Below are 14,556 nucleotides of genomic sequence, written 5' to 3' on the forward strand. Positions count from 1 at the left end.
GGACCTCAGGATCCAGGGGTTTATCATCTTTAGCTCTTGATGGAGTGGCACTATCTCAGACAGACATGGTGCATAGCTTGGGGTTCTCCTGGATTCTTAGACACACAAAAACTCCTGCTCAGGTGGCAGTAGCGGCTAAGAGACGCTTCACATAACTTCATGTGTCGAAACAAATGTGCTCTTTTCATGATTGTGCACTCAGTCACTCACACCTTTAAAAACAAATACATACAAACCCAGAATTTAAAAGACAACAATAGACAGCAAACACTACCTCAGCAAAGAAACTGAAGAAGTACTCGATTAGCTGCTGTAAGAAGATCACACAGATTCACCATTTGCCTGCAAACAAGAACTGGTGGTATCATAAAATAAAGAAAGTCATGAATGAAAACGAAGAAGCTAAAGTGCTCTAGGAATTTAGAATTCGAATAGCCAGATACTTGCCACATAACACCCAAGACTTAACAATTGTCAATAAGGAAGAGAAAAAGTCTGCAGGTTGGACATGGTAATACCATGAGACAACAGAATAGAAGAAAAAGATCTGTAGAAGATAACGAAATAAAAAGACCTGCAAATAGAACTAGTGTTGCAAAAGGAAACAAATTATGGACCCACCACTTACAAGCAAAACTGCTTGTACCCAGTTTTGCTTCTGGGGATAGACAACACTTTCATCATTCCGTTGTCATGAACTAATCATTGTCTAGACATGGGGACTGGTCTAGTGGTTAAGGAACCAGGCTAGGTCTAGGAAACCATGTCTTCTAGTGCAGTGGTGGGATTCAAATAATTTAACAACAGGTTCTGTGGGGGTGACTAGGTGTTCCTGTGATGTGTGGGTGTGGCTAGGTGGTCATGTGACTGGGTGGGCATGGCCAGATTGTCTGTGTGAGTGGATGGGCATGGTCAATTTAGCAGTCCATTTTGCCAATTTAGCAGCCCATTAAACAATACACAGCAGCCCCCTTTTCAATTCTTCTTTTTAATACTCATGAAGTTTTTGCTCTAGGTTTTTTTTTACTTTATATAACAATACTTTATTAAACAAATTTATACAAATACAATAAAATCAAACTTTTTGCTTATCACAACTTAAGCAAGACAGTATTCACTCAATCTGACATCTCTCAAATTGTGTAAAATATTCATTCACGGTTGTTACCTTAAACATATAATACAAAATTTCATCTAATTATATATTACAAATCTAATTACATATAGTGTTACTAGTTTCCATCATACCTTTTTATTTGACTTTGTTTTATTAATTTCATGTCTATCTTCTAGTCAATTGTACCAACAATTCCAAATCTTGTAATATTCTGATTTGTGTTTGTTCTTAAGTTCCAATGATAGCCTGTCCATTTCTGTGCATTCCAAAAAATTTTTTTATGATCATGAAGTCGGGGGAAAGTATTTTCGCATTTCCAATTTTGGGCGAAGGCAAGCCTTCCCACTGTTAATATGTGAAGTATAATATATAATAATTTTTACTATTTTTTTTGTTTTAGAATTCCCAATAGAAATATTTCTGGTTTCCATTCAATTTTAACTTTAGTGATTTCTTCAAGCCAATTACTAATTTTCCTCCTGCTTTTTGGCAGGACCACCACATATGATAGTAGGTGCCCTGCTCATATCCACATTTTCAACAGCTTGCCGAGTTATTAAGAAACATTTTTGTGAGTCTTGTTGGTGGTAAGTGCCAACGATAAAACATTTTGTATAAATTCTCCTTGTAAGTTGCAGATAGAGTTAATTTATAATTTATTTTCCATAGGTTTTCCCAATCTTCCAAATTTATGTTATATCCAAAAATTTTGGCTCAGATTTTCATTTTTTCTTTTATGGTTTCTTCCTCCAGTTTATATCTTAACAAATAATTGTACATTTTAGTAATCATTTTTCTATCTGGTCCCTGTAAGATTTTATCCAATTCTTGTTGATCTGAATTTATCCCATATTGTTCTATATCTTTTTTGTATCTAGATTGTATCTGCATATATGGCCACCAATCTACTTGTATTCCTTGTGACATTAATTCCTTCTTAGATTTTAGTTTCCCTTGTTCATCTAATAACTCTTTATAGCTCACTGTCTTGTTCAAATCTAAAACATTTGGATATATCATAGCTTCAATGGTTGACATCCAGATTGAAATCTTTGTGTAATGGTTTCGTTTTAATTTTTCCCATACCCTTAGTAATGTGTCTCTAATTTGATGCCTTTGAAAATATCTTTGAGATTTATTTTTTTCTTCCCACATGAATGCATGCCAACCAATTTGCAGGTCATGTCCTTCTAATATTAACACTCTTTTGTTCTTTAAATTAACCAATCATTGATCCATGTTGTTATTGCGGCCTGATAATAAAAATCCCAATCTGGAAGTCCGAACCTTCCTTTATCCTTACTATCCTGTAGGAGTTTTAGTTTTATCCAAGCCTTTTTTCCTTGCTAAATAAATTTTTTAATCATTTTGTTTAATTCTTCAAAAAAGGTTTTTCCCTAATTTTATTGGAATTGTTTGGAAAAGAAATAATATCTTGGGTAGTATATTCATCTTAATAGTGGCAATTCTCCCTATCAATGATATTTGAAGTTTCCCCCAATTTTCCAAATCTTTTTGTATTTGTTTTAGTAATTTTTTGTAATTATTTATTTTTATCTATGAATGTCAACCATACCCATATTTTTGTTGTTGTTTGAACCTCCAATTTCTTCTCCAGATCCTCCTTCTGTTTCACCATCATATTTTTTGTTAGAATCTTTGTTTTTTCTTTATTTATTTTTAGTCCTGCCACTGTGCCAAATTCTTCAATTTCCTGTAATAATATATGTCCTGTTTCCAGAGGATCTTCTATAACGAATGTCATGTTATCAGCAAATGTTTGCATTTTATATTCTTCAGTTCTGATTCTCAAACCTTTTATTTCTTGGTTGTTTCTAATCTGTGTTAATAGTACCTCTGCTGCAATAATAAATAGTAATGGTGATAGAAGACACCCCTGTCTTACTCCTTTTGATATATTAAAGTTCTCCATTAGTTTGCCGTTCAAGATTATCTTCACTGTTTGAGTGGTATATATAGCTTTAATCATATCGGGGGGAAAATTCTTTGAAATTCATTAAATGTAATTGATTAATAAAAGAAATTCCAGTTCAAATTGTCAAAGGCTTTTTGTGCATCCATGAACATTAGGGCCAATTGCTTGTCTGGGTGTACCTCGTAATACTCTAATACATTCATTATCAATCTAATATTATTTCTATGATTTGTACCATTCTTTGTGGTACAAATCCATTTTGGTTGGGGTGGATATATTCATGCAAAATTTTCTTAACCCTCTCCGCAATTATTGTGATGAATATTTTATAGTCCACATTGAGTAATGAAATCGGTCTATAATTTTGTATTTGTTGGTCATTGGTATTCTCTTTTAAGATAAGGGTAATGTAGGCTTCTGTCCATGAGTTTGGGAGTTTGCTTGTTCTAATATTTCATTATACAATTCCAACATTAATTGTTCCAATGGGGTTTGAATTTCCTTATATAATTCTGCAGGGATCCCATCTGGTCCTAGTGATTTGTTACATTTTTGTTTGCTATTGGCATCTTTCATTTCAGTCATTGTAATTTCAGCATTTAACATTTCCTTTATAAGTTCCGGGATTGTAGGTATATTTTCCTCATTCAAATATTGTTTAATCTTCTCTTCTGGTATTTCCTAATGGGTGTATAATGCTGCAAAATACTTCTGGGCAATAAGTGGTTCTTTTTTGTGCCAGATGGCATGGGGTTTCATTCTCATCATATAAGATTTGTATTGTTTTCCTCTCCTTCTCTCTTTTCAGTTTATGGGCCAACCATCTCCCAAGCATACTCAAAGTAGTTTTGCTTTACCATCCTAAGATTTCATGAGATTTCATTCTGTAGAGTAAAATGTATTTTATGTTTAATCACCTCCCTCTCTTTTTTAGTGTCTTTATTTTGTGGCTCCTTCTGAATTTTATGTTCCAATTCTTCGAGTTTCTCTTGTAATTCTATCTGTTGTTTTTTCTTATCTTTATTATTTTTTGCTTCATATGCAATAATTAGGCCTCAGATGTATGTTTTGGTTGTGTCCCATAGGTTTTGCAATGTTGTTTGGACATTTGCATTGTCCTTAAGGAATAATTTTAATTCTTTTTCTAACATTTGTGTATAATTTTTATCTGTAAATAGTCTCTGATTTAAAGTCCATCTTCCTCTCTTTCTTCTCCCTTTCCACCCAACTAACAATGGGTTATGGTCTGCCCATATGTTCAGTAATATCTTTATTTTCTCTATATTTTTTGCTACTTCTGTATCCACCATGTCAATCCTAGACCAAGAATTATGTGGGTTCAAACAAAAGGTACATTGTCTTTCTTGTCTGTTAAGTTCTCTCCAAATATCTTTAAGGTTGAATTCTTTGTTAATTAATGGAATGTATTTGGCAGTGTTTTCCACTTTTTTCTACTTTTTTTCTTTCTTGTGTAGTCTTTTTCTATGTCTACTACAGTGTTGAAATCACCTATGATACATACATTTTCCTGTTTCCAGTTTGATTATTTTCCTATGCAGCTTACTAGAATATTCTTTTTGATTAATATTTGGGGCATATATTACTATTAACAATATTTTCTTTTGACCTTACAGGAACATGCCCGCTTCCGTATATTATGCACAGAACTCAAAAATCATCTAGACAATGGAGAGGAGGACCTGTATATTGATTACTGTGCAGACTGTATCAAAAGAAAGTCACACAACCCACAACTCAGCATCAAACCATACTTCAACCAATCAACCCTCACCCAAGACTAGGCATGCACACCCTCAACTACCTCAATTCAAACTACAACTGGCCTTAAATGCAAACTACTCAATGCAAGAAGCCTTGTAAATAAAATACCTGAATTTCTCCTCTTACTAAATATGGCTAAATTCGACATCATATTTGTCTGTGAAACATGGCTCAACGCATCTCTCCCTGACTCCATTACCACAGTAAGAGACTATCATGTTTACCGATCCGATCGTGGTGTTGCTATCTTCTATAAAAAGTCCTTACATCTAATAAACATCCAAGTTACCCAAGAGCTTGCTCTTCCTGAGTCCATTATCTTCCTGAGTCCATTAAATATCACATTTTGGTTCTTACTATGTTACAGAGCCCCCAATTATGACATTGAACATGTAAACAAGCTAAATACACTGCTAACATGGGCAGCTTCCTGCCCGCACACTTTTATCTTTCTTGGTGACTTCAATCTACCTCATATTAACTGGACCTTAAACGAATGTACAACTGAACCCATACATGCAATCTTCTACAATGCTGTAACAAATCTGGGACTGGAACAACTAGTAACCAACAATACTAGGCTTAACAACTGCCTCGATCTTATCTTCTGCAACAGTTTGAATTCAATTTACAGAATACAAATTAAAGAACCCTTTTCCAACAGTGACCACAACATGATTGACTTTTGTCTCAACATACGTCCACACAAAAATCATCACAATGACAAAATCCCCAATTATAACTTCAAAAAAGGCAACTATGATCTTATAATCAACGGTTTCTCTTCCCATGATTGGCAATTTCTATTCACTGGATGCAAAACTGTTGAAGACTATTACAATATATTCTTACTAGAAATCAAAACAGCCATCAAACTATACTTACTAATAACAACTCCCAAAACCAGTAAAAACAGATTACCCATAAAAATAAGGAAGCTTCAATCCAAAAAAGGAGATCACTTTGGTGAAAAAACAAATCTGGTCATGTTGCCAACATAAAAGCCGATACAAAAATCTATGCCACCAGATAAAAACTGAATGCACTAATTAACACATTAAACAAGAGGAAAACCTTCTATGCACCAATTCCACCCATGCTTTCTACAATTTTGTAAACAACAAACTAAAAGACTCAAGGTCCATCCCACCCCTGAAAGGACCTAATGGCAAAGACTTGCTTTGACACCATCAAAGCAAACCTCTTTAACACATTCTTTGGCTCAGTGTTTGTAAAAGCAATGGATCATGCCCAGTACTTCCTAGTCAAACCACAGACAACTACAATGATCTAATACATATTGATTTTACAGAAGACATTGTTGAAAAAGCACTGCACAATCTAAAACCATCCCTATCTATTGGACCGGATGGAATATGTGCCTCCTTCTTAAAAAAGCTATCCACTGCCATAGCTGAACTTCTAAGCATAATCTTTGAAAAATCTTTCAGGACCAGCTTCTTGCCAAACCTATGGTCAGAAGCCACGGTCATTCCCATCTTCAAAAAGGGAGACCCCAGCCTAGTTGAAAATTACAAACCAATCTCCTTATGCTGCGTCACCTGTAAAGTCATGGAATCAATTATTAACCAATCTATCACCCTCCACTTAGAGACAAACAACCTACTCTCTAATAAACAATTTGGTTTCAGAAAAAAACTATCCTGTAATGTGCAACTATTACACTGCAAAAACATATGGACCACACAACTCGATCAGGGCACAGCAATAGACTCAATCTACATAGACTTCTGTAAAGCCTTTGATTCAGTGGTACACGACAAACTACTCCTAAAACTAAAATTTCATGGTATCTCTGGACACCTGCATAACTGGATAGAAGCATTCCTGTCAAACAGACAACAAATGGTCACAATTTGGAGCATCCTATCAAATTCTGTACCTGTCAACAGTGGTGTCCCCCAAGGCAGTGTTCTAGGACCAACTCTCTTCATTCTTTACATCAATGACCTCTGTGATCATATCAAGAGCCACTGCGTTCTCTTCGCTGATGATGTAAAGCTATTCAACACCACAGACAATACTACTACTCTCCAAAAAGACCTTGACTATGTATCAGAATGGTCAATCAAATGGCAACTTCAAATCTCAACAAATAAATGCGCTGTCTTACATATTGGCAAAAAAAAATCAGAAAATAAAATACAAGCTAAATAATCAAGACCTTGTTGATGATCCAAACTTTGTTAAGGACCTTGGAGTACTCATCTCAAATGATCTAAGTGCTAGAGCCCATTATAACTACATAGCCAAAAAGGCATTAAGAGTTGTTAATCTAATCCTATGTAGCTTCATCTCTGGTAATATCACACTACTAACTAGAGCATAGTGTTGAGGTAGTTCCCTGTTAGGAGAATGAGCGCATACAGGCAGTTGTATTTGAGAGTAGTGTTTGAATAATACACACACAGCACACAGATACACTGTACAGTAAATGTCAGTTTTTTACTTCCAGAAACTTTCAAGCAAAGTTCAAACACAGTCCAAAGTCATTCACAGGTAAATCAGTCAGTTTTCAATCCAGGGATAATCCAATAAGAAAGTCCAATGTCTAAAACAGTTCAGTACCAGACTTACATCAAATCCAAGAATAGCAGTCAATTAGAAAGAACAGCAATACTCTCCAACAAAAGGAAACAGAGACTCACTGAGACTTCTTCTGAGACTAAGACTAAACAACCCAGGTTTCTGGTTCCATCTTATGGCCGTTTGAGAAACCACACCCAATTACACCTCCAGGACTCTCTTAAAGATACAGTATTAAAATGTCTATCCTGGTTTATATATTTCCAACCCAAATACCTGTTAGGTGACTTATATTCCTAACATTTTTCCCTTTTGGGAAAGACAATATATATAACCTTACATTCTAAGTCCATAATCCTCACAGCACACCTTATGCTTTATAGAGCCTTGGGCCTTTGTAAAATGATCTGCTATATTGTTTTCTGACATACAGTATTCTACTTAATCATTTTATTTTGCACACATTGTCTCACATTTAAATATCTTAAATCTGTGTATTTTGTTCTTGTTTTAACAGCAATATTTGAAGCCATCTGTATTGCTGATTGGTTATCTTCATAAACAACAATAGAATCTGTTACATTAATTCCCATGTCAATTAGTAATTGTTTATACAAAACTAAATCTGTACATAATAAAGACAAACATGAGAATTCAGCCTCCATTGTTGACAAACTTAGATGTTTCTGTCTAATAGATCTCCAGCCAATCAATGCCTTTCCCAATAATACTACAGTACCAGATGTAGATTTTCGTGTATTTATGTCTGTAGCAAAACTTGCATCAGCATATGCAGTTAAACTCAGTTCATCTTTAGGCTCCAAATACAATGCATAATGCATTGTTTGTTTCAGATATCTTAACACACATTTAGCAGCTTGCCAGTGCCTTTCAGTTGGCTCAGCGTTAAATCTTGCTAATTGATTAACACTTTATGCAATATCTGGCCTTGACCAATTACTGAGATAAGATAAACTACCAATCAAAGATTGATAAATGTTCTTATCAAAAATAGGACTTTGAACATCACTATGGCTAAACTCCTGGCTCATTGGTGTTTTAGCCGGCTTACAAAGTTCCATTTTAAAACTTTTTAGTAATTGGTTAATTTTATCTGCCTGTGAGATCTTGTATCCTCCCCTAGTTCTATCTATCTTTAAATTGTTTGATTTCTCCTAACTGTTTTAAATTTCCTCTCTAACAGTGAGATTATTTTAGTAGCTTCTTGTTCAGTGTTGGTGATTAATGGTATGCCATCAGTAAATAATAGCAACAATGAAATTACGCCATTACTTTCTCTTTTAAACAAACATGGATCAGCCATGCCAGCTACAAAACCTATCTTTAACTGTACATTGGTTCCACTCATATCCTGATTGCTTCAAGCCATAAAGACTCTTTTTCAATTTCCAGCAATCAATTGTACTATTATCAGTTTTGATACCTAAAGGTTTCTTTAAATATATAGTGTGTTGCAACAGTGCATGCAGATATGCCGTCTCTACATCCAAATGATTTACAATGTATTTCTCTTTAGCTCCCCACACTAATGCTGCCCTTAATGTAGTAGCCTTCAGACTAGGTGCAAACACCTCATCATAGTCATTTGCTGTCTGATTAAACCCTTGTGCTACTAACCTGGCTTTATGGGTAGCAGTCCCATCCATACCTGTTTTCAGTTTATATATCCATTTACATCCTATGGCATGTTTACCTGGTGGTAACTTAACATTTTCGTATACCTCCAGTCTTTTTAAAGATTCTAGTTCCTTATCCATTGCTTTCTGCCAAGCAGCCTGATCCTTAGCAGGATACAATTTTAGTTCACTATAATTACTTGGAACTGTATTCACTTGGCATACAACACTAGCCTGATATCTATCAGGTGGTCGTGTTACTCGGGTTGAACGTTTTGGTAATACAGGGCTTACTGGTGGACTTTCCTGTGCCACCTGCTCCTGTTCTTCTACCTCCTCCTGTGCCTGTTCTACTACTTCCTCCTGTTCTTCCTCTTTAATGGCTATTCGTGGTTTACTTATTTTATACTTAGGGACTATTTGGGTGTCAATAATAATATCATTACTGGATTCCTGTTCCAGTTTATCCCACCCAATGTGCTCAAGAAATTTTGCATTAGCACAACAATAAACATGAGCTGTGCCTTGATCCCAAAATCTAAACGATCTATGATTGGCCTCATAACCCACAAAAAAATAACTTCTTAGCTCTATGTTGCCCTTTCAGTCTTACTTGTGAGGGAATATAAACCCATGCTGGAGCTCCAAATGTGTGTAGGTAACTTAAATTTGGTTTTCTGCCATGCCAAAGAGTGAATGGCAATTCTCCAGTTGTTGTGTTAACTACATGTTCAAAACACGATTACTACACATTATGGCTTCACCCTACAGTGTTTCAGGCAAACCTGAATCAGATAACATAGTGTGAGCTATGGCTTGTAATGTTTTCCCTCTTTGTTCTACAAACAAGTTATGTTGTGGTCTGTAAGGTGCAGAACGCTTATGCTCAACACCAGCCAATTTCAGCATAGTTTGGAATCTTTTGTGAACAAACTCAGTCCCATTATCAGTAACTAAAGTAATTACTTTACTCCTCATTTTTCTCCCAGTAAACCTTAGCCAGTTAAAGAAATGTTGGAATGTTTCTGTTTTGTTTTTCATAAGATAGCAGAAACCGTATCATGAGTAATGGTCCATAATACTCACCAATAAACTTGGTTTTTTAGGACCAATTATGTCAGCAAACACAACCTCTAAAGGTTCTTTGGTCTTAAACCCATTTAGTCTGTTTGCTGGAGTAACCTTGCTCTTCTCTTGGCTACAAGCATTACAGTTTAAATACTTGCTACAGGGTTTCAATTTTACTCCCTCTGACCATTCAACAGTTTGTTTGAGCATTTTGAAATTAATGTGCCCTAGACATCTATGCAGTAAATGTATACATTCATCATGTGGCTTAACATTGTCATAAACTGAGTTAGCCATCTTCAACTGATCATCATGTATCACATATAAATCATTCTCTAAATTAGCAGTAACACTTTTATCCTCTTTCTCTATTCTACAATTATCTCCCCTAAAGGTTACTACATAACCAAGATTAACTAAATCCCTTACTGATAGCAAATTAAATTTCAGTTTAGGTACATATAACATAGTTAAATGTTCGTTTATACAAGAACAATATGCAGTACCTTCACCTGATGCATTAATCTTCCATCCATTTGCCAATGATACATGTTGTTTACTCGTGGACATCTTTACAAACCTTTTTCTATCTTTAGTAATGCATTGAGATGCTGCACTATCAACAACCCACAAATCATGGTTTACAGTTGAATTGCTAGACATAGCTAAACTAACATTCTTCTTGGCCTTCTGGTGTTTACTAGTATTCTGTATTAGTATTTTCCTTTCTTACAGAATTTAGCTATATGTCCCCTAGCCCCACAAGAAAAACATTGGACTTCCGGTGGCAGGACAGGGACGTCCAGAGGTGGAGATGCCCAGCTGTGGCCTTCGATCACCTCTTCTCGCGTTTAGAGGGATCCCCAGTGGATACACGAAACCCGTAGAGCTTCGTGTCAGAATAGAGGACCCCCGGGTTGCTGTTTGGGGGAAGGCAACTCCCCAGCAATGAAGGAAGAGCCTCTGAGACCAGCGCGATTGAGCCAGCTGCCAACTAATGGCGGCTCCAAAGTCCGGTCTGTCACTGAACTGACGAAGCGAAAAGTGACAGCCTGAAAGATCCGAGCTGAAAAGGGCAGAAGGACTACAAAAGCCGTGACTTAGATCGGTCTGACTCTCCCTCTTTCATTGTGAGTAACAGTGGTGGGAAGCTGGAGACAAGCGGCTAGAAAAGCAGTTTGAAGTGTGAAAGGGGGATTAACGCGGACAGAATGGCTCAACACTTAAAGTGAAAGTGTGGATTGGAGCGTTTGGAAGAAGATTGCCGAGGAGAGAGGAAGGCGGTGGGAACTTTAAGAAGCTCGGGGGTGGATTGCCATCTGGGACCAGCGCCTGAGAAGACTAGAAGACTAGGGGAGAACTATAGCTGCGAAGGAGGGCAGAGCGAGCTGTAGAGGGTGAGATAGCGACGCACTGACTTTTATATGTAAGGTCCTCTTCCTTGTAGCTACACTGCCTACAAAACTGATTTCTAAAGTGATCGATTTGAGGAGGACACTCAAAGTGACTGTGGACTGACAATTGCTGGCAGAAAGGAAGAAGAGGGAAGAAGAAGAAGGAAGAGACAGATGGAAACCTGGTAAAGACTGTATGCTGAGCGCTGACAGCAATTAGTCAGCACTTCCTCCCCCTGCTCCTTAGGTGCGCCCAGGAAGAAAGACTATAAGACTACAACGCCAGCCCTAACTCAGACTTGTTTTTCTATGGAACTAATCCCACAGATACGTGTCTAGTGATTCCCCGAAATCTAAAAGACCCTTTTCTTCCCGCACCCTTTCTCTCTCCCTTTCTCTCTTAGTCTTTCCTTTCTCTCTATAATAATTATAAATATAGATGTAAAGGCAAACTGCTTATTATAGTTATTAGGGTTTACTGATTAGAGTCTCTTGAATATACAAAAATTTTAAGGTCTGTTAAATAGGGTTGACTCAGATTAACTGGAACCTTGAATATTAATTACATTATAGGATAAAGGTATATACAGAGTGAGAAATTCTAGAGTTGTTTGTTAGCTTTAAATAAGTTTGATTTGATATGGTATTGATTTATTAGGGGTTAAATATAATTAACTTTGGTATATGAACTTAGTATAGAGAATAATATATAATACATAATACATAATACATAATATTTGATAACATTCTATTGTATAGTATTTGATAACACTTTATTGAATTGGAATTTAAATTGCCTAAGTGACAAATTGGGCCGAAGAAAGAGATCTAAAATAACTTGGTGTGTAAGCTTAGTAAATAGACTTGCAATCACACTTAAAGGGCTATTACATCGAATGGTGATTTGGGATAATATTCTTAACATTGTCCAATTGCAAAAACAAATCTTATCAGAGATGACTTCCACAACAACCACGGCCCTGAAAACGGGAAGGAAGAACACCCAGACCTTGACGACAACTTTGGCAACTGCCTCCCCAACAACGCAGAAAACTATAGAAGAGACCTTGACAGGAGAAAAACAACCGACCGTCACTAATGCCAATCTGCAAGCGACACTATTATCCCTGCAAGAATCAATGTCTAGAATGCAGGAGATTATGATTAGGAACCACAATGAGACCAGAGCCGATATTAGCGAACTGAAGGAAGAAATGGGGAAATTAAAAGAAGAGATGAGAGCAGATATACAGAAAGTTGAAGATAAGGTCGGGACAATGCAATTGGCCATGGAAAGAACTGAAATAAAAATAAAAGAAATAGAGAGGAGGACAGAACGAGCGGAGAGGAACCTAGAAAGGACTGAGGAAGACTTTAAAAATGTTAATAGAGAAATGGAAGATTCCTTGGTCCAACTTGAGATGGACATAGCAGCGGCATACCTAAGGTTCCAAAACGTGGAGGAATCCCAAAATGAAGAACTAGAGCAATTAATGGCAGGTTTGTTGGCTGAACTAGTTGAAAAAGAGAAAGATGACTTACTCAAAGAATTCGACGAAGTCTATAGGGTGAACACCAGTTACGCAAGGCGTCACAAGTGCCCAAGTGAGATTCATATCCGCTTTTCAAGAAGATGCGTGAGAGACCTAATACTTAGAATGGCCAGAGATGAGAGAATATTATATAAGGGCAAAGAGATCATAGTTCTTAAGCAGATTCCAAGAAAAGTGAGGGCCTTAAGGCAAGAATATAAATTTTTAGCTAACCACTTAAATAAAAAAGAAATCTCATTCAAATGGCAAATTCCAGAAGGGATGCTAATATCGTGGAAGGGAAGAAAAATTAAAATAGATTCAAAAGAACAAGCACAAGACTTCCTAGAACAGCTAACAACCACGGAGGATCAACACACTAGGGAGGAAACCCAAAGGAACATGCAGGAAGATCGGAACCGCCATAGGAACAAAGAAGAAAGACCCGTCCAAACTCAAGGGAAAGACAACTTACAACAAGAAAGAGTAGAAACATCCCCATACCAACCACAAGAAGAGAGCCGTATAATTACAAGACAAAAAGCGAGGCAGACTTAAGTAAATGGAGGAAGGAAGGAAAATCCTTTCCATCAATATAAACGGTCTAAATTCAAGAGCTAAAAGGAAGAGGATTCTAACCAAACTAATAAAACAAAACGTTGATATAATTTGCATACAAGAAACACACATTAGGAAAAGTGAGGAGAAATTTCTAGATTATCCGAAACTGGGAAAATTATTCACAGCACCAGCAGATAAACACAAAAAGAAAGGTATTGCAATATATGTGAGAGATGATTTAAAAAGCGGAGTTAATCTAGGGACCCTGAAGGAAGAACTCTGGTGGTACAAACTTCGATTAATGGCATTACATTTTTACTGGTAGTAATCTATGCCCCAAATGATGATCAAGGTAAATTTTTCAAACATCTCCACCCAAAAATAATAGATTTCAAAAAAGGCAATATTTGTCTGATTGGCGATTTTAACTCTATTGCTGACTACCGGAAGGATCATAGTAACATGAGTAAGAATAAAAAAGGAAAAAGAGAATTTCAAAGCCATGTAAGGATATGATGAATGAACTGAATCTGGTAGATATCTGGAGAAAACTAAACCCAAAAAAGAACAGTTTACTTATTACTCTAACCCACACAAAATTTGGACAAGAATAGATATGGCTTGGATAAATGGTGAATTAATTAATGAAATCAAAGATAGCGAAATCTTACCAAACGACTGGGCTGACCACAACCCAATTCAAATAACCTGGAGAGGTAGAAGAAAACCAAAGAGAAGATGGACTCTTAACACTCACTTAATAAAAGAAGAAGAATATACTAATAAAGTGAAAGAAGAACTGAACTTCTTAAAGGAAAATAATAATGAACTAACTTCAAACAAAATATATGGGACACAATGAAGGCATTTATAAGAGGAACAACAATCTCTTACAATGCTATGAGAAATAAAAGAAAGTATGCCCAACAAAGTAACTCACAACAAGAAATTAAGGATTTAGAAACCCAACTACAAAAGAACC

The sequence above is a fragment of the Notechis scutatus genome, chromosome Z (assembly GCF_049901735.1).
Source record: "Notechis scutatus isolate UNSWTSFEM ecotype Mainland chromosome Z, rNotScu1.2, whole genome shotgun sequence".
NCBI classification, from domain to species: Eukaryota; Metazoa; Chordata; class Lepidosauria; order Squamata; family Elapidae; genus Notechis; species Notechis scutatus.